The 21,801-nt window shown below is 47.2% G+C and overlaps 1 protein-coding gene across 3 annotated transcripts in view; it reads right to left on the reverse strand.

Annotated features, from left to right (window-relative positions):
• Sun1 (Sad1 and UNC84 domain containing 1) overlaps positions 1 to 21,392 on the reverse strand; it is a 73,656-nt gene extending 52,264 nt beyond the window's left edge. For 2 of the 3 annotated variants that reach the window (XM_012950601.2, XM_045142527.1), the window contains exon 1: positions 21,293 to 21,392. The gene's annotated coding sequence lies outside the window, so the exon portion shown is untranslated. The remainder of the gene's footprint in view (positions 1 to 21,292) is intronic. The other variant, XM_045142528.1, reaches the window with a different exon arrangement.
• Positions 21,393 to 21,801: the final 409 nt, after the last annotated feature.

Here is a 21,801-nt window from a genome sequence, read left to right on the forward strand (position 1 = left end):
AATGGAGACATGGCACAGTTACACAATGGCTTTCTACTCAGTGGTGAAAAAAATAAAGTTATGAAATATGCAGGAAAATGGATGGGTCTAGAAAGGATTATACTAAGTGAGGTAACCCAGACCCAGAAAGCCAAACATCACATGTTCTCTCTCATTTGTGGATCCTAGCTACAGATGATTGGACTTCTGTGTGAGTAGGAAGAAAACTCAGTGGCTTAGGCCAGTAAACTAGAAAAGAGATATAAAGGGACTAGAAAGGGAGGAGGGCACTTAATAGGATGGTATAGTATATACGTAAGTAGAAGAACAGGTTAACGGGGGTGAACGCCCTAAGTGAGGTCAGGGGAAGAGATTGAGTAATGGAAAGGTGGAGGGAGGGCTAATCAAAATCTAAGAGGATAAATAAGTCATATGGAAATCTACATTTTTGGACAATGGAAAACACAGGAGCCATAAATTGCTGCTAGAAAAATTTCAGTGCAAGGGATGGGATACCTTCTAGTGAGTTGCTGGCCAGAAGGTCCCAGATGCCCCCAAAACATTACAGGCCATTGCCAAGGCCCTTGGTTTCCCACCAGTAATAGATGGTAAGACCCCATTGCTGGAGACTCCACATACATGTACTGCAGTGTCACTGAGAAACCCTGCTGGAACTGAGCTAAAAACCTCTTCCATGTAGACCAGCTATCAGAAAGCTAGAAAAAGCCACAGTGAATACAGTTCAATGGGAGAGACAGAAATCACCAGTGAAGATACCCCACAGTGGACACTGCAAGCCTTATATTTGGCCTATCAGGCCAAATTAGCCAACTGGTGCAATGGTGGCACATCTGTTTGGGAGAAACCAACTGCTCTCTAATTTGACTGGAGGCCCGCTCCGTGGGAGGGAATACATCCCTGACACTGAAAACCTACAGTGGGTAGTCATGAACACTAGGAGTGTAACATCTGCTGCTGTCTGGCTACATGTATATACTATACTCATCAAACTGCCCAGTAAGCACTTCTCTTAATCTTCATGCCCATATATTAATGCTACTCTCACTTTTGGTAGAGAACCTTCTCTTTTCAGATGGCAGTGACCCTGGGATGACTCAGAAGGCATCATGGTGCTGAGAAGAAGTGACAGAGGAATGCTCAGCACTGTAATATCTCTATCACCCCTTATAAGGCTCAGGGTCCATTGTGGAAGAGGTGGTAGAAAAAATGTAACAGCCAAAGGAAGGGTAGGACTCCTTACAACGTGCTCCTCCAGACACAAAATGGCCTTTATATCCATGACCTCACAGTGCCTGATACTACCTATACAAGACCATCATAACTGGAGGAAAAGATCATAACATCAAAATAAGAGAGAGACTGATTGGGGGGGGGCATATGATAGAGAGTGGGGAGCTTCAAAGGGGAAAGTGGGGGGAGGGAATTACCATGGAATATTGTTGATAATTATGGAAGTTGTCAATATAAATAAATAAATAAATAAAATAAGCAAAGCTGGGTGTGGTGGCACATGCCTTTAATCCTAGCACTTGGGAGACAGAGGTAGGAGGATCACTAAGTTTGAGGCTATATATGGTGATTTTGAGGTCAGCCTGGGCTAGAGGGAAACCCTACCCAGGAAAAAAAAAAAAAAGGAAAAGTAGGGGGGAGGGGGGAGTAGGAAAGATTGCTCAGTGGTGAAAAGCATTTGCTTGCACAACCTGACTGGCCTGGTTCAATTCTCTAATACCACGTTAAGCCAGATACACAAGGTGGCATATATGTCTGGAGTTCATTTGCAGTGGCAGAAGGCCCTGACACACCCATTCTCTCTCCCTCTCTCTCTTGCAAACAATAAATAAAAATATTAAAAGTAAGAAAAAAAAGCAGGGTATGGCATTTAATCCTAGCACTTGGGAGGCAGAGGAAGGAGGATCACCATGTGTTCGAGACCACCCTGAGACTACACAGTGAATTTCAGGTCAGCTTGAGCTAGAGTAAAACTACCTTAAAATAAAATAAAAATAAGAAGATGGGCTGGAGAGATGGCTTAGTGGTTAAGCCATTTGCCTACAAAGCCAAAGGAGGCCGGTTCAACTCTCCAGGACCCACGTTAGCCAGATGCACAGGGGACGCATGCATCTGGAGTTCATTTTCAGTGGCTGGAGGCCCTGGCACACCCATTCTCTCTCTCTCCCCCTCTCCCTCTTTCTCTCTCAAATAAACAAATAAAATATATTTTAAAAAAATAAAAATAAGAAAAGAGCTGGGTGTGGTGGTGCATGTCTTTAATCCCAGCACTCAGAAGGTAGAGGTAGGATCATCACAGTGAGTTCAGGGCCATCCTAAGACAACATAGTGAATTCCAGGTCATCCTGAGCTAGAGTGAAACCCTACCTTAAAAAAATCAAAAACGGGGCTGGAGAGATGGCTTAGCGGTTAAGGCACTTGCCTGCAAAGCCAAAGGACCTAGGTTTGATTCCCCAGGACACACATAAGCCAGATGCACAAGGTGACACAAGTGTCTGGAGTTCATTTGCAGTGGCTCAAGATCTGGCATGCCCATTATCTCCTCCTCTCTTTCTCTCTCTTCAATAAATAAATAAAAATATTACAAGAAGAAAGAGTCGGGCATGGTGGGGCATGACTTCCCATGACATCCCAGCATTGGGGAGGCAGAGGTAGGAGGATCACTGTGAGTTCAAGGGCACCCTATACCCCATAATCCACACTATATAGAGAATTCCAGGTCAGTTTGGACTAGAATTAGAATGAAACCCTACCTTGAAAAAAAAGGAAGGAAGGAAGGAAGGAAGGAAGGAAGATAGACGATTGACCAAAAACAAAAACAGTAAACAAGGGCTAGAGAGATGGCTTAGGAGTTAAAACACTTGCCTGGAAAGCCCAAGAACCCAGGTTTGATTCCCTAGGACCCATGTAAGCCAGATGTACAAGGTGGCTCATGATTCTAGATTTTGTTTGCAGTGGCTGGAGACCCTGGCATGTCCATCTTCTCTACTGCCCCCCATCTCTTTTCTAAATAAATATTTTTAAAATTAAAAAAGCAACAACAAAAAATTAATACTATTGTAAATATAAAAACATTTTTGAGGCCAGGTATGGTGATGCACACCTTTAATTCCAGCACTTGGGAGACAAAGGTAGGAGGATACCTGTGAGTTTGAGGCTACCCTGAGACTACATAGTGAGTTCCAGGTCAGCCTGAACTAGAGTTAAGCCCTATGTTGAAAACCCCCCTCAAAAAAATTTTTTTTGCTATATGCCATGACACACATCTGTCATCCCATCCCTCAGGAGACAGAAGGAGGAGGATTGCAAGTTCTAGGCAAGCCTAAGCTAAAAAACCCTATCTCAATTTTTTTTTCTACTACAGTTACTAGTTTCTTTTCCTTTCTAGTCTTTTGTTCTTGTTTTTCGAGGCAGGGTCTCAATCTAGTCCATGCTGACCTGGAACTCACTCTGTACCCCAGGCTGGTGTTAGACTCCTGGCAATCCTTTTACCTCAGCTTCCCGGGTGCTGGGACTAAAGGTGTGTGCCACCATGCTGCCTGGCTCTCTTTAGTTTTTTTTTGAGGTGGGAGTCTCACTGTGTCTCTAGGTAGTCCTCCAAGTTTGGGCCCACACAACCCTCCTGTCTGAGCCTCCTGAGCAACTGGGACTACAGGCACTTGTCACTATGCCCAGCTAGTCTACACAGAAAATGCTTCTTTTTCTCTCAGAACACACACCTCCCAGGTGTAATTCAGAGCCTCCATCTTACTTGTTTACACCTTGAAGGCTTTTTCATGTAACAGTACCTGTCATTATTTTACTGAAGCCACGTAGTATCAGATACCTGCTTAACTACCTCCTTTCCCCTCTTTGTGCGGTAATGGACACTTGACCTCATGCAGAAGGCATCAAGACCACACACTGGTTCTGAGGTGCCAGCGGCCTAGGGCTCCTTGGCCACACTCTCACTGCTCCACAGAACAAGGCCACACCCCAGCAGAATGACTGCCTGTGTTTGGAGATAATTTCCTAGGCAACCATAGGAGCATTCTGTGCTGAGAGACATTATCAGTGCCATTCCTACTCTCATGCTGCACAACAGAAGTCTTAAGGCTTCTTTTATCCCTCACAACTTACTCACCTTCAAAGCAACTTCCTAACCTCATTCTCCAGCATGGCTTTTCAAGTCACTGTTTTTCTGTGCCTGCACTGTTAGCCACAGTCCACTGAGAAACTAAACTTCCCGCCTCGGAGTACAGGCTGCAGGAGAAACAAGCAGTCTGGCCGTGGGTCTGATTTCCCATCACGGACACAGGGCACCACAGCAGGGGAACTGGGAGATGCACTGCGGAGAGATGCAGCAGGAGTTGGAAGGTGACTAACCAGCGAGGAAGCCAGGCCACACCCCACAGAACAGTGTGAGCACATGCCGGACTCCAGTCAGCCAGGCCTGGGGAAGCACCGGGAGGCCCCCCACCCGCAAGTCAGCAGCAGGACCACAGCCTGAAACTGTGATGTCCCTGATTCCTTTGTAATGGGATGAACCCTAGGACACCACCTAAGCTTAAAGCTAAGCACGTTCCCTAAGTCACAGTACTTGTGAGGGCACAGCTCCCTGAGCACCTCGCCCTGGACCAAGCAGACTTGGCAATCTAAGGAGATGTTCTTGCCAGAAAGCACATATGCACACACACATTCACGCACACAAAGACATACACAGGCACCACAAGGGGCAGGAGGTGCCGAGAAGAACCTTCCCAAGCTCACTGCAGATCTGAATTACAGAATGAGACAGTTAACAACTTATTTTACTCTTCTTGTTGTTTTCGAAACAGGTTCTTCTTACTCTAGCCCAAGCTGGCCTCAAACTATCAATCCTCTCCTTACCCTCAGCCTCCTGAGTCCTGGGATTAAAGGCATGTGCTACCATGTCCAGGTTAGCAACATTTTTAAATCAGATATCAAGTTACCCTGGATTTCTCCTTCAACTCTCCTAACCCACATTACAACTGCAGGAGTCACATATATCAATCCAGGTTTTATCTTTGAAGACTGTTCACAACTGAGCCGGAGCTGGGCATGGTGACGCATGCCTTTATACCCAGCACTCAGGAGGCAGAGGTAGGAGGATTGCTGTGAGTTCAAAGGCCATCCTGGAACTACATAGTGAATTCCAGGTCAGCCCGAGCTAGAGTGAGACCCTACCTTGGAAAAAAATTGAGCTGGGTGTGGTGACAGAGGTAAGAGAGTCACCACAAGTTTTAGGCATCCTGAGACTACATAGGGAATTCCAGATCAGCCTGACCAAGAATGAAATCCTGCCTCAAAAAAAAAAAAAAAAAAAATTAAGCTGGACATGGTGGTCCAGGTTAGCATGGGCTAGAGTGAGACCCTACCTCAAAAATCAAAAACAAAACAAAAACAATTTAAATAAAAGAGCACAGTTAGCCATTATAAATAATTAATACAGGAAAAAAAAAATCAAGGGGCTGGAGAGATAGCTTAGCAGTTAAGGTTCTTTCCTGCAAAGCCCAAAGGCCCAGGTTTGATTCCCCAGTACCCATGTAAGCCAGATGCACAAGGTGGCACATGCATCTTGAGTTTATTTATAGGAGCTAGAGGCCCTGGCATGCCCATTCTCTGTGTGTGTGTCTCATAGATAAATAAATAAAACAGGCAGACATGATGACACATACCTTTAATCCCAGCACTCAGGAGGCAGAGGTAGGTAGATCACCGTGAGTTTGAGACCATTCTGAGACTACAGAGTAAGTTCCCGGTCAGCCTGGAAAGAGAGAGAACCTATCTCAAAAAAAAAAAAAAAAAAAAAAGTTTTAGGCTAGAGAGATGGCTTAGCAATTCAGGTGCTTGCCTGCAAAGCCAAAGAACCTGCTTTGATTCCCAAGGACCCACGTAAGCCAGATACACATGGTGGTGCATGCATCTGGAGTTCGTATGCAGCAACACAATGTCCTGATGCACCCATTCTCTCTTATCTCTGCTTCTTTCCTCTCTCTCTCAAATAAACAGATAAAAATGAAAAAACACTGGGGGGAGGAAATCACCATGGTTTATTTTCTATAATTATAGAAGTTGTCAATAAAAGAAATAAATAAAATAAAATACACACGCCCTTGGAGCCCCTGCACATAGGCACCAGCAGCCCCGAGAGCCCTTTCACGTGACCTGTGAGCTGGAGCTTAACTTCACACAGGTCTAATGGGGTGGTGCACACCTTTAATCCCAGCACTTGGGAGGCAGAGATAGGAGGATTACTATGAGTTCGAGGCCAGCCTGAGACTACTTAGTGAATTCCAGGTGAGCATGAGCCAGATTGAGACCCTACATCAGAAAACAAACAAACAAACAAACATGGTGCTAAAAAGAAGGGACACGAATGCTCAGTACTGCAATCTCTCTATCACACCTTCCAAGGCTCAGGGGCTATTGTGGAAGAGGTGGCAGAAAGAATGTAAGAGCCAAAGGAAGGGTAGGACTCCTTATAGTGTGCTCCTCCAGACACAGAATGACCTGGATGTCCATGACCTCACAGTGCCTGACACTACTACACAATACTTTCATAATAGGAAGAAAAGATGATGACATCAAATAAAAGAGACTGACTGAGATGGGGAGGGGGTATGATGAAGAATAGAATTTCAAAAGGGAAAGTGGGGGGAGGGAGGGCATTACCATAGGATTTTTTTTTTTTTAATAATCATGGAAGTTGTTAAGAAAAATTTGGAAAGAAAAAAAAATATGCTGGGTGGACTTGCAGCATTGCTGGGCCACCCGTCCTGTGGATGTTTTGCTCGGTTCCCCACCTCTCAACTGAGGTGAGGTGAGCAGAGCTGGGACTTGCATGGTTACAGGGTGGGCAGGAACACTGGAAAAGAAAAAAAAAAATGGGCGTGGTGGCACACACCTTTAATCCCAGCACCCGGAGGCAGAGGTAGGAGGATCACCATGAGCTCGAGGCCACCCTGAGACTACATAGTGAATTCCAGGTCAGCCTGGGCTACCACGGGACCCTACCTCGAAAAAACCAAAAATAAAAATAAATAAAAAACACTGTGCTGGAGAGATGGCTTAGCAAGTAAGGCACTTGCCTGGAAAGCCTAAGAACCCAGGCTCAATTCCCCAGGACCCACATAAGCCAGATGTGCAAGGTGGCACATGCATCTTAAGCTTGTTTGCAGTGGCTAGAGAACTTGATGCTCCCATTATTTCTCTCCCTGCCTCTTTCTCTCTCAAATAAATATTTAAATTAATTAAATAAATAAATAAGTTAAAAAGAAAAAACAAGGCTGGGGAAATAGGTCTGCAACACAGAAAATAACAGGCTGCTATGCTCTCACACACGCCCTTGGAGCCCCTGCACATAGGCACCAGCAGCCCCGAGAGCCCTTTCACGTGACCTGTGAGCTGGAGCTTAACTTCACACAGGTCTAATGGTATCGGTCAAAGAGATCTTTCTTCTAAAATTTGCAGCCTGCAACCATTCAGCGTATGCCTTTAGGTGACCGAGAGCAAGAGGAGCACCAGCCTGACCAATTCCAGCAGCTCACTGAAGCCGACTCCATTATCACACATGAGCACAATGAAGAGCTATAAGCAGCACCATCCTCTGCACTTCTCTTTCGCCCAGTGGAATAAATGGCTTCAAACAGAGCTAGCTTTCTCAGATTCTCCATCAGGAAAACAACTGGAGTGAGCAGCCCAAAATAACAGTCAGCTCCAAGTTAGGGAAACAATGGTAAGAAAATGCCAACTGATGACATGACATGCAACCCTTCTGCAATAATCAATACCAGAGTCCTCGGAGAATTCACAGCTGCTCCAGAACTCGATTCCGTAGGCATCAGTCGCTCTGTGTCAGTTACTTTACTCCTTGCCAAGACTAAACATGCAAGCCAGTACAACTAAGGGAGACACACTGCCGCTCACTGTTGGAGGGTAAGCAGTTCACCACGGCCGGGAAGGAATGGCAGGAGCTGGAGGCAGCTGGTCTCAGTCAGTCCACAGTGAGGGAACACAGTGATGAATGCAGCTGCTCAACGAGCTCTCTCTCTCTTGGTTTTTGCTGGTTTAATATTTTCATTTGAGAACAGAGGACCTCTCTAGCCACTGTAAACAAACTCTAGACGCATGTGCCATCAAGTGCACCTGACTAATGTGGGTTCTGAGAATCAAACCTGGATCCTTAGGCTTCCCAGGTAAACACCTTGGTCACTAAACCATCTCTCAGGCCCTTGTTTTGTGTTTTTTTGTTTTAATTTTTTTTGTTGTTATTTTTATTTATTTGAGAGCGACAGCCAGAGAGAGAAAGAGGCACAGAGAGAGAGAGGGAGAGAGAGAACGGGCACACCAGGGCCTCCAGCCACTGCAAACCAACTCCAGACGTGTGCGTCCCCTTGTGCATCTGGTTAACGTGGATCCGGGAAAATTGATACGAACCATGGTCCTTAGGCTTCACAGGCAAGCGCTTAACCTCTAAGCCATCTCTCCAGCCCTTGTTTTGTGTTTTGAGGTAGGGTCTCACTATAGCCCAGGCTACCTGCAATTCACTAGGTAGACTCAGGGTGGCCTTGAACTCAAGGCAAACTTCCTACCTCTGCCTCCCGAGTGCTGGGATTAAAGGCGTGTGTCACCAGGACGTGGCTGCTCCCCTTCAGTCTAGGATCCCAGACTATAGAATGGTGGTGCCCACTTTTAGGGTGGATCTTAACTCACCTCAATTAACCAATCAAGATAACCCTTCACAGGCTAGCTCAGAAGCTAATTTCAATAATCCCACACAGATATTCTAGGTCCTGCCAGGTTGGCAATCAATATACACCATTACATCCTTCCTGAGCAGCACCTTGCCCGTCCCCTGGACTCTTGCCTCACCTTGAGCCCTTTAGGGCAGGACAAGAGTGACCAGGCTGAAATTGTCCTGAGCTACCATTTCTAAACATGCCAACATGGGCTGGGGAGATACCTCAGTGGTTAAAGGTTAAACCAGCATTTGCAAAGGCTGTTGAGGTGGGTTTGATTCCCCTGTACCCACATAAAGCTAGAAGCACAAAGTGGCGCATGCATGTAGGGTTTGTCTTTAGTGGCAAGAGTCCCAGGTGTGCCCATTCTCATCCCCTACTAACCCCCCTCAAATAAATATTCCAAACAAAATTAAAAGTGCCACCTTTGTTTAATGTAAGCAAATTCAGACTGGCCTTGTTTCCAGGATCTGGACCTGCTAGGAGCAGAGGATTTCGGAGGCCATTCAACTATCATAAATCAAGGAGCAGGAGACATTGGTTATGAGCTGACAACATTAAATCCTGGCATTCTTTGAAAATAGGTCACCCAGGGACTTCCAGTTATAACTGCAGTGCTAACCACGGATGTCAGAGCCCCCTATAAGAACAGAAAGAAGAGCAATAGGAAGAAACCTTTAGAAGCCAGCAGGATGAGAACTGAAGTATGACAGAAAAAGCAGCAGCTGGCCATGGGGATGCTGAAAGGCACTCAATACCAAAGACTTGGGAACCAAAGCACCCATGTACAACTGGACAAGAAGGAATGAGATGGAAGATGGAAGCTGAGGAGCACTAAGTTCTGAAAATCTTGGAGACACACTAAGGCAACACCACACAAACGTTTCAGTCGGCACAGAAAAGACACAAGGTACAACCTTCAGCACAACACAATGCTCAACAAGCTGGGATTGTGCATGGCAAGCATGTTTAAGGCCAGAGCACAGGTCTGAACTATAGAACAGGGGCTGGGGAGATGGCTTAATAATTAAGGCACTTACCTACAAAGCCTCAGGACACCCACGTAAGCCAGATGCACAAGGTGGTGTAAGCATCAGGAGTTTGCAGTGGCTGGAGGCCCTGATGCGCCCATTCATTCTCATTCTCTCTCTCTCTCTGCCTCATTTTCTCTCAAATAAAAATAAAATATTTTAAAAATAAAATATAGAGCAGAGCCTATCTCAAAACAAAACAAAAACAAACAGCAGCAAAAAAATAAAAAGCCACTCCATGAGTGGTGGTGCACACCTTTAATCCTAGCACTGGCAAAGCAGAGGTAGGAGGATCGCTATGAGTTCAAGGCCACCCTGAAACTACATAGTGAATTTCTGGACTAAAGTGAGACCCTACCTCATTAAAAAAGAAAAGAAAAAAAAAAAAAGCTGGTTGGGGCTGGAGAGAGAACTCAGCAGTTAAGGTGCTTGCCTGCAAAGCCTAAGTACCCAGGTTTGACTCTCCAGCACCCACATAGGGCCAAATGCACAAGGTGGTGCATGTCTGCAGTAGCTGTAGGCCCTGGTGCACCCATATTCTCATTCTTTCTCTCAAATAAGTAAATTTTATATACACACATATATATATATATATTTATTTATTTATTTATTTATTTATTTTAAAGCCAGGTGTGATGGCACATGGTAGGAGGATCGCCATGAGCTTGAGTCTACTCTGGAATTAGAGTGAGTTCCAGGTCAGCCTAAACTAGAGTGAGACCCTATCATGGAAAACAAAATAACAGGGAACTTCCTCCATGGCATCTGGGCATTATGATAAGCTCACAGCTAACCTCACACCCAAAGGTGGAAAGACCAAGGTGTCCTCTAAGATCAAGAATGAGATAAGAAGATGCAATGTTACCCAACACTATCCCGGAAGCTCTCGCTGGAGCAATTAATTGGGAAAAGGGGGGGGGGACATATAAATTCAGACACAGGAAACCCTGAAAAATTCACAAAAATAACTACATAACTATCAGAGCTAACTAATTCAACAAAGCAGCAGGGGCATGACCACCACACAAGGCTTGCAGCCCCAGTGCACTTCACATACTACCACAAGTAGCATGAAAGTGAAGCTGAGAAAACTGCTCAGCTTACAACAGAACCAAAAAGAATACGGTGGGTGTAGTGGTGCATGCCTTTAATCCCAGCACTCAAACAAGAACACTGTGAGTTCGAGACCACCCTGAGACTACAGAGTGAATTCCAGATCAGCCTGAACTAGTGAGAGATCCTACCTCAAAAAACCAGTAAGTAAATAAATGAAAATAAAAATAAAAGGCCCACCAAAGCCAGGCATGGTAGTTCACACCTTTAATCCCAGCACTTGGGGGATCATTATAAATTGAAGGCCAGCCTGGACTATACAGTGAGTTCCAGTTAGAGTCAGATCCTACCTCAAAAAAAAGATGGGGGGGGGGAGCTGGGTGTGGTGGCGCATGCCTTTAATCCAGCACTTGGGAGGCAGAGGGAGGAGGATCGCCGTGAGTTCGAGGCCACCACGAGACTCCATAGTGAATTCCAGGTCAGCCTGGGCTAGAGTGAGACCCCACCTCGAAAACAAAAAAAAGGGGGGGGGGAGGCACTAGACACATGGCTTAGCAGGAAAGGAAATTGCTTGCGAAGCCTACAGAACTATGATTGACTCCCCAGGTCCCATGTAAGCCAGATGCACGAAGCGATCCAAGTGCAAGGTGGTACATGTGCATGAGGTGGCTCGTGGCTAGAGTTTGACTGCAGTGGCTGGAGGCCCTGGCATGCCAATTCTCTTTCTGTCTCTCTCTCTCTCTCATCAAAAAAGGAGGGAGTGGAGAGATGGTTTAGCAGTTAAGGTGCTTGTCTGCAAAGCCAAGGACCCAGGTTCAATTCCCCAGGACCCATACAAGCCAGATGCACAAGATGGTGCATGCATCTGAAGTTTGTTTGCATCAAATGGAGGCTGTGACACACCCAATCTCCCCCCCTCAAATAAATAGAAATAAATTTTTTAAAGTAGGGGAGGGGCAGACAGATAGCTTAGTAAGGCACCTGTGCCTTTGCAGCCTAAGGACCTAAGTTTGATTCCCCAGTGTCCACATATGCCAGATGCACTTGGTGGTGCATGTGTCTGGAGTTCATTTGTAGAGGCTAGAGGCCCTGGTGTGCCTATTATGTATGTGTCTGTCTGTCTGTCTGTCTCTGTCTCTCTCTCACTCTTAAAATGAAATAAATATTTTTTTAAAGGGGGGAGGCTAGGGCTGAAGAGATGGCTTAACTGTGATGACACTGCCTGCAAATAAAAGGACCCAGGTTCAATTCCCCAGTACCCACATAAAAGCCAGATGCACAAAATGGCACATTTGTCTAGAGTTCATCAGCAGTGGCTAGAGGCCCTGGCACACCCATTCTTTCTCTCTCTCTCTCTCTCCCCCTCCGTCTCTGTGTCTCTGAAATAAGTATGAAAAAAAAAACATTATAGAGATAGCTTAGTGGTGCCTGTGAAACCTTGTCAGGAGCCATAGAGCAAAAGCCTCTCCATTTTGCCCAGGCCTGCTCATAAGCTGACTCATTACTCAGAAAGCTGGTCCATCCAGCTTTCTGTTAGGTACTTCTGGAACGTCAGTCAGCAGACTGCTTACAGAATCTTATCGTTTGCAAAAAGCCAGTTTATGGTCAGGATGTGAAGCCTGGTGCAGTCAGGATGTTAAGCCATTGAGGCAAGATTAGATGAACACCTAATTACATCCCCTGTAGGTTTCCTGACAATTCCAAAGCCCCAAACCAGTCAGCCAGTTTATCCCCCCCCCCTTTTCTTCCCCTATATAACTACTGTGTAAAAAATAAAGACTTGAAGGCCTTGACAAACATCTAGCATGGTCTCCTTCTTATGTCTGTTTGCCTTTTCTCACCCAGGTTAGCTTCTCCTCAGGTCCTTGTTCAACTTCCCACTGGCTGGGGCAAAACCTAAGGGACCCAACTATGATTCTCCAGGTCCCACATACACCTGATGCATATGGTGGCTCATGTATTCGTTTGCAGTGCTTAGAGGCCCTAGAATGCCCATTCTCTCTTCCACTCCCTCTAATAAATAAATATTTTCAAATGCCCACAGTTCAAGAGTATCACAACAATACGTTGATGCGGACCAATACTCCTACAGCTTGGCTGTGGTCTCTGTCAAATCCCAATGGCCTGTTGGCAGAACTGGGAAAACTTACCCCTTTGCCCACTCAGAATTGTGTGGCTCCCAGAAAGCAAACAATCTTGGAAAAAGCACAAAGCTGAAGGAATTACACTTCTTGGTTTCAAAACCTGCTACAGGGGCTGGGGAAATGGCTTAGCAGTTAAGGCATTTGCCTGTGAAGCCTAAGGACCCCAGTTCAATTCCCCAGGACCCAAGTAAGCCAGATGCACAAGGGGCAAATGCATCTGGAGTTTGGTTGCAATGGCTGAAGGCCCTAGCACACCCATTCTCTCTCTCCCTGCCTCTTCCTCTCTCTAATAAATAAATAAGTAAATAAAACATATTTTAAAAAAAACCTGCAACAAACCAGTGGGATCCAGGCAAATATTATAAAAAGAACCAAGTTCATCTTCAGCCAACTGACTGTGACAAAAGTATAAGAGCTCAAGTAAAGCACAGACACTTCAGTAAATTGTGTACAACTACGGGGGGATGGAGGAAAAAGAGAAGGAGAAGGGAAGAAAGTATCTGCAAGTCTTATATGCGACAAGGGTCTCATATCCAGAATATATAAGGAACTCCTACAAGGCTGGAGAGATGGCTTAGTGGTTTAGAGACTTGCCTGCAAAGCCTAAAAACCAGGGTTCGATTCCTCAGTACCCATATGAAGCTGGATGTATAAAGTGGCACATGCATCTAGAGTACATTTTGCAATGGCTACAGGCCCTGGCGTGCCCATTCTCTCTCTCTTTACTTCCCTCTGTTTTTAGGGAGCTGGAGAGATGGTTTAGTGGTTAAGGCACTTGTCTGGAAAGCCAAAGGACCCTGGTTCGATTCCCCAGGACCCATGTAGGCTAGATACACAAGGTGGCACCTGGATCTGGAGGTTAAAAAAAATACACATGTCATATATATATGAATGGGAGGGAGGGAGGGGTAGGGAACAGGCAGGCAGGCTGGTTGGCTGGACAGGTGGCTCAGCAGTTAAGGCACTTGCCTGAAAAGCAAAAGGACCTCGGTTCAATTCCCTACAACCCACATAAGCCAGATGCACAAGGTGGCACATGCATCTGGAATTCATTTACAGTGGCTAGAAGCCCTGGTACACTCATTCTCCACCCCCCCACCCTCTCTCTGTCTCTAATAAATTAAAATAAATTAAATAAAAAATAAAAAGAATTCCTGAAGCCGGGTATGGTTGCACATACCTTTAATCCCAACACTTGGGAGGCAGATGTAGGAGGATCACTGTGAGTTGGAGGCCACCCTGAGACTACATAGTGAATTCTAGGTCAGCCTGAGCTGGAGTGAGACCTTACCTAGAAAACCAAAAATGACGAAAAAAATGAACAAATTTATTTAAAATTTTTATTTATCTGAAAGAGAAAGGGAGGCAGATAGAAAGAATGGGGATGCCAGGGCCTCTCGCCACTGCAAACAAACTCTAGATGCATGTGCCACCTCGTGCATCTGGCTTTATGTAGGTACTAAGGAATCAAACCTGGATCCTTTGGCTTTTTGGGCAAGCACTTTAACTGCTAAGCCATCTCTCCAGCCCAATAAATATTTTTTTTAAAAACACAACAATAACCAATACGGATATGAAGTGAGAGTTACTCAGAAAATGCAAATCAAAGCCAACCAAGATTCTACTTCACACCCATTAGGATGTCCCTAACTTTAAAAAAAGAAAAACAAGTAACTCCTAGGAATATACTCCAAGAACCAAAAACAGTACTCAGGTAAAAACATGCATATAGATGTTCCCAGCAGCATACCAGTTACAAAAGCCTGCAGACAGATACAACCCAAATGTCCACCCACATGTATAAGCATGACCTGATGCATTCATGCAGTACAAAATGACCAAGCTACAGGAAGGATCAGAATACAGATACGTACTACAGCATGGACAATCCTTGAAGAAACTAAGTGAAAGAAGTGTGACACAAAGGCGCTAGCTACAGCTACTGTACTGATTCCAGGGAGACATCCAGAGCAGGTTAATCCACATGGGTAGGAAGTAGAGCAGTGGCTAAGAGAATGAGATGAAAACTGGATGCCAGGAGTGGTGGCACACACCTTTAAGCCCAGTACTCGGGAGGCAGAGGTAGTGAGAGAATCAAATTTGCTCCAGTTTACAGTTAGGCCCAAGTTTCAGTTTCCCAGAGAGGCAGGCAAGACTTCTGGGAAAAACCGCAAACAAAGGGCTGTTAATCAACAGCGACCCTGACATGTGGCTGGGGAAAATAGCCACTCAGGGGCCTAAGTCGTCAGCTCCTGCAAAACCTCTGGACTATGATCAAAAAAGGACTTGCCCGAGATAGCGGGCTCCCAGGCTGAGTCAGTTCCTGCAAGGTCTCTAAAATACGTCTAAACATGTCCAAGGATGGTAAAAATCTGGGCCACAGCCAGCCAAATGTGTACAAATATAACTGCTTCTTACTTAGCCAATCGCGGTACTGTGTCTTTGCTCTGTTCCTTGTTTTTCTGGTAGATCTGGTGTCCGAACACAGTCTGAAGGCCCATGAAGGTCAGGCCAATTATTACCTCCGGGCCAGGGGGTTCTGAAGACGCTCCAGACCCCTATCTGTTGAAGCCGGAGAGCTCCAATCTGACTCTGGTTTTGATAGATACTGAAGAGTCGCAACCATCTGGCGGAGCCCCTTTACAGGATAGGCTGCCATCAGCATCTTTTTGGTTTCTTTTTCACTCCCCGGGAGGTTTGTTTCTGTGGGTTTGTGTCTTGATCATCCTTTTCTACTTTCTTGTGAGACACCGTGGGAAAAGCAGCGAGTTCTACCCTACTGGATCTAGTCCAGTCATACTTCAAGGATTTCCAATGCCTGGTGGCCGGGAAAACGAACCATCTTTCACAGGAATGAATGGCAGACTTTCAATGTGGGATGGCCAGAGGGAGGCACCTTCCACCTTCCCACCATTTACCAAGTTACAGGTATTGTGTATGGGACTCCTGGGCATCCTGACCAGGTCCCATACATCACTGTTTGGCAGTATGTGGTGGAAAGCACCCCTCTTGGCTGAGACCCTTTTTGCCACTGGCTCCAACATTCCTGTTGGTTAAGGAGTCAGGGCCACCGAAGGACCGAGCAAGCCAGCTGAAGAAAGACCCCGGACTCGAATAGCATTCCCAAGGAGGACTTATACCCACCCCCTTAAATACCTACCCCAGTGCCGAAACCCGTACCACAGGTGGTTGCTGCCGGTCTGGGGCCAGGGGAGGACAGAGGGGATATAAGTTCTCCCCCTACACAGGCCCAGACCGCAAAACAGGCAGACTCCACCACGACTGTGCTGCCTTTACAAGCAACCAGGCCCCCCCCCCCATCACAAGGGCTGACTGTATATGGCCGACATCCCTTTTGCCACTAGTGACCTATATAACTGGAAAACGTAAAATCCCAAGTTCTCAGAGAAACCCTCCACCCTGCTAGAACTACTAGATTCTATAATGATTACCCACCAACCCATGTGGGATGATTGCCAACAACTTTTGCAGGTGCTCTTCATGACTAAGGAAAGAGAACGGGTGTTAGCCGCAATCCGAGAGTCAGTTCCAGGGCCAAACGGCCGGCCCACAGCGGTCCAGGCTGACACTGACATGGCTTTTCCCTTGATTCACCTGAACTGGGACCCTAACGACCCTGCAGGTAAGAACAGACTGAAGGTCTACCGCCAGATGCTAATGGTGGTCTCCCCAGAAGGCCTACAAATTTGTCTACGGTAGGCCAGGTCATACAAGGTAGGGAGGAAAGCCCAGGGCCTTCCTAGAGCAACTATTGGAGACTAAACGCTCTTTGCTTTTACATGCTATTCGAGTCCGGGGGTCTTTCTTCAGTGATTCTCAGACCCTTACAGTAGGAGGATCATCATGAGTTCCAGGCCACCCTGAGACTACATAGTGACTTCCAGGTCAGCCTGGGCTAGAGTGAGACCCTACCTTGACAAACCAAAGAGAGAGAGAGAGAGAGAGAGAGAGAGGGAATGTGGTAGTTTGAATAGATGGCCCCCAATATATTCAGTGTTTTACTACTTGGTAGTTTGCATCTGCAGCCACCTGGCTGAAGGCGGTTTCACTGGGCGGATCTTAAGGTGTGGTGGTGGGTTTAAGATTGCAATCTAAAGATATGCAAAGTGTGCTAGCTAGAGTTCCTCAAATGTGCTGTGCTATGTGGCTTCTACCTAGTGTTTTTCTTTCTTTCTCTTTCTTCTTTCTCTCTCTCCATTGACCTGCGAAGGCAGGCCAGCTTTTGCTGCCATTATGGTACTTCACTGGATCTGGAAGCTTCAATAAATATCCAGTCCTCCATAACGGTGCCTGGTCTGGAAGTTCATCTCAGTGAGCCTGAAGCTGTCTGCTACAGGGAATAAAAGAGTATAATCTGCAAATAAATAGTTCATTCTTTCATGTGTGCATGCATGTGTGTGCATAGTTGGCTACCACAGCCCCATCGCCTTTCTGCTCCCCTGAAAAGACTGGAGAGTACACTGAGGTTGCTACTCTGGGAAAGGTTAAGTGCCTCACCATACTGAGCAATCCAAATCTCTCACATAACTCACTCTCAAGTAAGACAGGGTGGAATGCCCTTCCCTGGCAATACAAAAGCTAGTGAAGGGCTGGAGGCATGGCTTAGCAGTTAAGGCACTTGCCTGCAAAGCCAAAGGACACAGGTTCGATTCCCTAGGACCCATGTTAGCCAGAAGCACAAAGGGGTGCACCCATCTGGAGTTCATTTGCAGTGGCTGAAGGCCCTGGCACACCCGTTCTCTCTCTCTCTCCCTGTTTCTCTGTCAAATGAGTAAATAAGAATAAAATATTGAGATAGAGAAAAAAAACTAGTGAAGACTAAAAGGTAGTTGGGCATGGTGATGCACACCCGTACTCCCAGCTCTTGGGAGGTGAGGGCAGAAGGATCAAGAGTCCAAGGCCAGCCTGTGGTGTGTTATGTAAAGCCTTGTGTTGAGACCAGTCTGAGCCCTGCTCTAAGTAACTTCATATTGTATGAAACAGTGGCTTTTCAGACTGTGCCTTGCCCTGACAGACTCCACTTTACAAGCAGCTTTTGATTATTTGGAGGGTAAGTCTGAACCTGGGTGGACTCATGAACAACAACATTTGTCCAGCACAAACAGATAAATGATTTACAACTGGGAGTAGAAAGGGTGCCATCCTAAACATTTATTGAGGTGAATTGAGACTATATAAGCACATGGGTGTACTGAAATCATACCAGGCAAACCAAGCCCAAGAATTGTATTTAAGTATTTTTTTTATTTTTACTTTTTATTCCTTGGGGGCGGGGGAAAGGTTCGAAGTAGGATTTTCTCTAGCTCAGGCTGACCTGAAATTCACTACACAGTCTCAAGGTAGCCTTGAACTCTCAGCAATCCTCCTACCTCTGCCTCCCAAGTGCTGGTATTAAAAACGTGTGCCACCACATGCAGCTAATTTTAATCTTTATTTTTTTTTCAAATTTTTTATTTATTTATTTGAGAGCGACAGACACAGAGAGAAAGACAGATAGTGGGAGAGAGAGAGAATGGGTGCGCCAGGGCTTCCAGCCTCTGCAAACGAACTCCAGATGTGTGCGCCCCCTTGTGCATCTGGCTAACGTGGGACCTGGGGAACCAAGCCTCGAACCAGGGTCCTTAGGCTTCACAGGCAAGCGCTTAACCGCTAAGCCATCTCTCCAGCCCTTAATCTTTATTTACTTATTTGAGAGAGAGAGAGAGAGAAAGGAGAGAGAATGGGCACAACCAGGACCTCCAGCTGCTGCAAATCAACCCCAGATGCATGCACCACCTTGTGCATCTGGCTTAGGAGAGTACTAGGGAATTGAACCTGGGTCCTTTGGCTTTGCAGACAAGCACCTTAACTGCTAAGCCATCTCTCCAGCCTTTAATTCTTTTTTTTTTTTTTTTTCTCTCTCTCTCTCTTTTTTGGTTTTTCAAGGTAGGGTCTCACTCTACCTCAGGCTAACCTGAATCTCACTTTGTAAACCAGACTGGCCTCAAACTCATAGCAATCCTTCTACTTCTGCTAGAATTAACAGTATGTGCTACCATACCCAGCAGAACCAAGAATTTATCAGACATACTAGATGAAGGAAAGGGTGTAACTCCCTCACCTGGACCACAATTAATCTGTCATCTTACCAGCTGGTATGTGCATCAAGGAACTCCTGACCATGGGCTTCAGCTTGGCTCTGTCCCCACTGTTGGGCTCAGTCCCTGCTGGTGATACTGCTTAATCAATTCTTGTCTGCCCATTTGCCTGTTTGCCCACCTGGACCTGTTCACTTGTTTGTTTGTAGACACCCAGTGCTGTCCTTCGCTTTGCCTGGCTCCGGCAGCCTAATTCTACTCTAAAGCCAGCAGTAGCTCCTCTAGCTTCTCCTGCAACAGGTTATCTTGTGAACAAAGACTTGGGGATGGGAAGAGGGCTCAGCAGGTAAAGGTGCTTGCTTGTGAAGCCCGCCAGCCCAGGCTCAACTCCCCAGTACCCAAAGTAGTGTACGCATCTGGAGTTTCCTGTGGCAAGAGACACTGGCATGTCCTTTCTGTCTCTCTCCTCAAATAAATATTTAAAAAACAAAAAATACAGAGACTTTCACTTTCTATCAGGTTCCTAGTAATTAAGGGCTCAGGAGATGGTTCAACAGTTCAAGACGATAGCTTACAAAGCCTGTCAGTCCAGGGTTCAATTCTCTAGTACCTCCATAAAGCCAGACACAAAGTAGCACACACATGTGGAGTTTGTTTGCAGTAGCAAGGGCCCTGGTGCACCCATTCTCCATTCCCTCTCCCTCCCTCCTCCTCTCTCTCTCAAATAAACAAATATACTTTTAAAAGAAACATTACTTGGGCTGGAAAAGATGGCTTAGCGGTTAAGGCGCTTGCCTGCAAAGCCAAAGGACCCTGGTTCGATTCCCCAGGACCTACATAAGCCAGATGCACAAGGTGGTGCACGCATCTGGAGTTTGTTTGTAGTGGCTGAAGGCCCTGGCATGCCCATTTTCTCCCTACCTCTTTCTCTATCTCAAATATATATATATTTTAAAGAAAGAAACAGTAATTAAGACAGGAAGAAAAGAACCTGTGTTTGGGCTGGAGCGATGGCCCAGTCGTTAAATGTATTTGGTTGCAAAGCGTGACAGCCCTGGTGGCAGATGTGTCTGGAATTAATTTGCAGTGGGAGGAGGCCCTGCCTGGTCCATCCATACTTGCACTCAAGCTCTGTCTAACAAATAAATAAATATATTTTTAAAAATCCACATTTGCCTTAGGGACTATCAGGGAAGGTAGAGATATCTGACAAATAGCTGCCACTGAAACAGAAGTACCTTATGAATTTGTTACTCAATGCATTCTGACAATATGAAGAGACATACATATGTTCATGTATGTTTCTGACGTTAGCAGTTATAACATCTTGTCTCAAAATAGGACCAAAAGGGAAGTAACACAGAGGAGTTCCCCAGAGCCCAAATAATAAGAGCAAGGGCACAGGGCACATGAGCACAGCATGTTACCCCAGCCTGGGCATGCAGCCCACCACAGTTCAGACACTACAGGACCAACCCAGACCTGACCAAAGAAAACAGGAGACACAGAAAAACCAGAAGCCACCGCACCCAGGAGCAAGAGCAAGTGGCCAGGTTTCAGAGAGGGGGAAAAGAGCTCCGGAGATCTAAAACATCATTGCCATGTTAAATACCAAGCTGGCCCACTACAGGAAAGAAAGGGAGGGAGGCAACCTCCCAGCGAGGGGGGGAACCCACGAATCGGGAAACCGCCGACAAGTGCGACGCCCACGTCGCGGCCCCGCGCGTGCACAGCACGGCACGCAGTGCGCACGGGAGAGGGCTGAAAACTCCCCAGAACTAACGGCCCCGCGGAGCTTCGGACAAAGCGAGCACGTTAGAACCGGGAGACGCCGGGCGCGCGCTGGGCAGGGGCGCGGCAGGTGCCCATGAGCCTCCCACACCGCGCACGGCGCACCCCAACCGGCCGGGAACCTGCGGCACCTGAGCCCGGGGGAGGGCGCGCCCGCGGGGGCAGCCTCTGCGCCTGCGCGCCGGGACCGGGTTAGGAGACCCGGAACGCCGGAGCCGCGGCCGCAGCCGGCGAGGGACGAGTGTGCCGGGCGCGCGGGTGCCAGGGCGCGGCGGCCTGCCGGCGAGAGGGGAGCCAGGGGCGGCGGATGGTGCCAGCTCGGCCCGTCCCCTCCGGCCCCTGCCTCGCACCGCCCTGAGCGGCAGCCTCAGTCCCCCAAAGCCACCCAGACGTCCCCCAACTCCTACCCGTCCGCGGGAGCTCACCTGTCTCGCGCCGCCGCCTGAGGCCTCATCCGAGCCGCCCAAGGCCTGGTAACGGAGGACTCCACCGCGCCAGCTAATGGCGTGCCGCGTAGGGCTGGGAGGCGGGAGCACCGCGAACATCTGCCAACCCGAAGCGCGCTTGCTGAAGCTTCTGGCCAATGATGAGACGGCTGTCTGTCCGGGCGGGGCAGGCGCGGGGAGGGGCGTGGAGAGGGCGGGGCGGGCGGCGTCGCGAGGCGGGGCGGAGCGGAAGAGCCCGCGGGGTGCGGGACCGCGACTGCGGGCTGGGGAGCGAGTTGAGTTTTGCGTTCGGAGTCAGAGTCTCCATTTCCGTCCTGTCCCTCTGCGGTCCCAGAGGTCCAGGGGACCCCGGGGGCCTGCTACCTGGCCTCTGTTGCCTAGACAGCCTGTGTGCAATGTTCGTACGGAAACCCTGCTCCTGTGGGCCTTTGCTGATTGAAACCTTGGTGGTGTTTCCCCTGGGAGTCCGTCTGTGCTCTTTGACTCAT

Source organism: Jaculus jaculus, chromosome 2, assembly GCF_020740685.1.
Source record: "Jaculus jaculus isolate mJacJac1 chromosome 2, mJacJac1.mat.Y.cur, whole genome shotgun sequence".
Taxonomy (NCBI): Eukaryota; Metazoa; Chordata; class Mammalia; order Rodentia; family Dipodidae; genus Jaculus; species Jaculus jaculus.